This window comes from Oncorhynchus gorbuscha, linkage group LG10 (assembly GCF_021184085.1).
Source record: "Oncorhynchus gorbuscha isolate QuinsamMale2020 ecotype Even-year linkage group LG10, OgorEven_v1.0, whole genome shotgun sequence".
NCBI lineage: Eukaryota > Metazoa > Chordata > Actinopteri > Salmoniformes > Salmonidae > Oncorhynchus > Oncorhynchus gorbuscha.
The window spans coordinates 15,071,884-15,076,301 of NC_060182.1; the positions used below are offsets into that span (position 1 = coordinate 15,071,884).

Consider the following 4,418-nt stretch of genomic DNA (forward strand, 5'->3'; position numbering starts at 1 on the left):
GGGGTCAAAGAGAGTACACAGAAAGAAACACCCGTGGACCCATTAGAAGACTAAGGCTCTATGGACACTGTCTTATTCATTAAATTTATAAGCCATAGGTTATTGTAGCCTACCTACTGTTTCATAACTGGTTTATAAGTAGCATGGACAAAACAGTCTATGTCATTGTTTTTCTTCTGAATGAGAAATCGAAAAGATGTCACGCTCTGTTTCAACATGGGTGAGATAGGAATAGAATTCATGCCACCAATCAATCGAGTTCATGCAGTCGATTCGGGACAATAGAGGTGGTGAATATGGCGAAAAACGCATACATATTTGCATGATTGGAATGTGATAAACTCCCCTCAGTCGTGAGAAACAGAAATTGAATAGATGATGTCATTAGAAAGGCAGAATCTCTGTGACCAGAATCAACACTACACAGTGGACCTGACTGTGAAAGCAGGTTGAATATCGGCTCCCCACTCTCAACACCTGGCTGCATCAACAAAAACAACCTCGCAGGCGTTGTCCCTGTAATCACTTTAACTTATTGATGGAAACTAGTGCACCGGTAATTCTGCTTGAATCATGAACTAACAGTTTTCATGCAACATTTAAAAAAATTGCGCATCTTCTCTGACATGTAAAAAGGCCTGTGAAGCTCATAACCTCAGATATGTTATGCGGCTCACCAAGAACATACCGTATGTCCGGTGCACTTCTTCACCGGCTATAACACCGTTATTAACCTCGATGGCAACGATCGCTGCGTATTATTTCTAACCCGGACATCCATTGACAGCCACATCAATAATGCATCGGTCAATGATACTCCCACCAAGGACGGTTTCGCGGATCGTGAAGAAAAAATATAGACATTCATATCAGGATTATTTTATAATATTACTAAATTACCATTATCTTAATTATGTTTTTGTTTTATATTTATTCTGGAATGCATGCAAGGTGCAACAAACAACACTGTCCCATTCGCGGACTGCCCATGTAGAGACTTCAGGCATCTATCTCTATGGCAGAGATCCAGCCAAGACTAGATTTCATCACAATTAGCTATAGTAGGCTAGTGAACTGGCTCTCAGGGATAACGCAATGGTCGAAATATTGAGTTAAAGCGCGATTCTCGGAACCCCGGCCTTTACCTTTCACTCCGTCCCTCTCCTCGTGTTTTCCTGGAACAGAGCATCCGGAAGGGTAGAGTATGACAGGGCATACAAAAGTTAGAGAGAACAGTAAGTAGTCGAGATATGTGGAAGGTATGCACAAAATGACATTTGATTTTGACCATTGGTTGATCTTTCCTGTGCTGTTTTTGGCGTAACCTACATGTGTAGCCTATAGAACACTGTTGGTGTAGATAGGTGAATAGCCCGCATAGCATGACCTGCTTTGTTGACTAGGTTATGGCTAGTGATGGTAGGCTGTCTGAGGCTGCTGGTTAGGCTGACTTTCCTAGTAGCCTTACAGAATCAACACCTTGCGCGTCTAAGCAGGCAAATCAGATACATTAATAGCATCCTGCTGCTAAACGCCACTGTAAAACTGCAATCTCAATAGGATCATAGCCCACGATTCGCACTAACCCGTCATGGTTAGCGTCTGAGTTGAACTTCAACTAACGGGTGACAACATTTAACAAAACTCAGCCACAAAATAATAACGTCAGTCACAGACATGGAAAAGCAACATTGTAACAATACGAACCTGAAAAGATCCTAATACGCGAAACTCAGTCCTGTAGATAGGGCAATCCAAACGAGTGTATGCTATCCACTGCGACAAGTTTGTGCAGCTACCGCGGTAGCTTACGTGGTGGCAAGTGAAGGAGGTGGCTATGGAATACCTATAGGCCTATTTAATCACTAATTATTATTTAGACTATGGAAGAATATGTTCTACGGTTCTATTCGAACAGTGATTTTAAGATGGCTACACTATGGGTTTGTCTATTTGGCGCTGACGATAACACGGTCCCATTCCATTATCAGCCATATCGCCAGGATCCCAAGTGGAAGTGGTGGCGTGATCCCGGAAAACACCGCAAAGGGTGTGTGTGTGGGCGGGGGCGGGGGTGGGGGGGGGGGGGGTGCAATTTGTGAAAAGACAGAATAAAGTTCAAAGAGCAAGACACAAGGGAAATGACCTTATTATTTTAGGCAAGTTTCATCCGAATGTGCACCCCTTATATCTTCATGGTATTATTTTTCTTCTGCATAATTGATTAATTATCTGCAATTTATGGTAATTTAATCATAGATTAATATTCAAATCACTTGCTTATTCATAATTATCCAGACAAAAGGGAATACCTTAAGTGCCACAGGCATGTGGTGTCATGGAGGTGAAAGAGGACCCAAAAGCGACTTGGCGAAAACAGAGTCTTTAATCCAGTAAAGAAAATACAAACAAAAAAACACAACTTTCACTCGATATGACGAGGACAAACAGGAGACTCGAACTTGAACAGCAGGTGAACAGCAGGTTGCCTCGGGAAGGCACTCGAACCAGACAGACTCAGACACCTGCTCACCACGCAGCATCTGAGGAAAACACGACACGACAGGGCGATACGCAAACACAGCACGGTGAATACTAAACAAGGAACCGACAGGACAGGAACGGAACACAAAGGAAGAAATAGGGACTCTAATCAGGGGAAAGGATCGGGAACAGGTGTGGGAAGACTAAATGATTGATTAGGGGAATAGGAACAGCTGGGAGCAGGAACGGAACGATAGAGAGAAGAGAGCGAGAGAGTGAGAGAGGGAGGGGAGAGAGAGGGATAGAAAGAGGGAAAGAACCTAATAAGACCAGCAGAGGAAACGAATAGAATGGGAAGCACAGGGACAAGACAAGATAATAAATGACAAAACATGACAGTACCCCCCACTCACCGAGCGCCTCCTGGCGCACTCGAGGGAGGAATCCTGGCGGCAACGGAGGAAATCATCGATGAGTGAACGGTCCAGCACGTCCCGAGACGGAACCCAACTCCTCTCCTCAGGACCGTAACCCTCCCAATCCACTAAGTATTGGTGACCCCGTCCCGAGAACGCATGTCCATGATCTTATGTACCTTGTAAATAGGTGCGCTCTCGACAAGGACGGGAGGGGGAGGGAAGACGAACGGGGGTGCGAAGAAAGGGCTTAACACAGGAGACATGGAAGACAGGATGGACGCGACGAAGATGTCGCGGAAGAATTCGCACAGCGACAGGATTGACGACCTGGGAAACACGGAACGGACCAATGAACCGCGGAGTCAACTTACGAGAAGCTGTCGTAAGAGGAAGGTTGCGAGTGGAAAGCCACACTCTCTGGCCGCAACAATACCTTGGACTCTTAATCCTGCGTTTATTGGCGGCTCTCACAGTCTGTGCCCTGTAACGGCAAAGTGCAGACCTCACCCTCCTCCAGGTGCGCTCACAACGTTGGACAAACGCTTGAGCGGAGGAAGCTGGACTCGGCAAGCTGGGATGAGAACAGAGGAGGCTGGTAACCCAGACTACTCTGAAACGGAGATAACCCGGTAGCAGACGAAGGAAGCGAATTGTGAGCGTATTCTGCCCAGGGGAGCTGTTCTGCCCAAGACGCAGGGTTTCTGAAAGAAAGGCTGCGTAGTATGCGACCAATCGTCTGATTGGCCCTCTCTGCTTGACCGTTAGACTGGGGATGAAACCCGGAAGAGAGACTGACGGACGCACCAATCAAACGACAGAACTCCCTCCAAAACTGTGACGTGAATTGCGGGCCTCTGTCTGAAACGGCGTCTAACGGGAGGCCATGAATTCTGAATACATTCTCGATAATGATTTGTGCCGTCTCCTTAGCGGAAGGAAGTTTAGCGAGGGGAATGAAATGTGCCGCCTTAGAGAACCTATCGACAACCGTAAGAATCACAGTCTTCCCCGTAGACAAAGGCAGACCGGTAATGAAGTCTAGGGCGATGTGAGACCATGGTCGAGAAGGAATGGGGAGCGGTCTGAGACGACCGGCAGGAGGAGAGTTACCCGACTTAGTCTGCGTGCAGTCCGAACAAGCAGCCACGAAACGGCGCGTGTCACGCTCCTGAGTCGGCCACCAAAAGCGCTGGCGAATAGACGCAAGAGTGCCTCGAACACCGGGATGACCAGCTAACTTGGCAGAGTGAGCCCACTGAAGAACAGCCAGACGAGTGGAAACAGGAACGAAAAGGAGGTTACTAGGACAAGCGCGCGGCGACGCAGTGTGCGTGAGTGAGCTTAACCTGTCTTTCAATTCCCCAGACTGTTAACCCGACAACACGCCCATAAGGAAGAATCCCTCGGGATCAGTAGAAGCCACAGAAGAACTAAACAGACGGGATAAGGCATCAGGCTTGGTGTTCTTGCTACCCGGACGGTAAGAAATCACAAACTCGAAACGAGCGAAAAACA

General features: G+C 47.1%; 1 protein-coding gene across 2 annotated transcripts in view; it reads right to left on the minus strand.

Moving 5' to 3' along the window:
* The window catches only part of LOC124045584 (cyclin-dependent kinase 17-like), a 125,382-nt gene extending 123,353 nt beyond the window's left edge, over window positions 1-2,029 (minus strand). For both annotated transcript variants that reach the window (XM_046364970.1, XM_046364969.1), the window contains exon 1: window positions 1,708-2,029. The gene's annotated coding sequence lies outside the window, so the exon portion shown is untranslated. The remainder of the gene's footprint in view (window positions 1-1,707) is intronic.
* Between the last annotated feature and the right edge of the window lie 2,389 nt (window positions 2,030-4,418).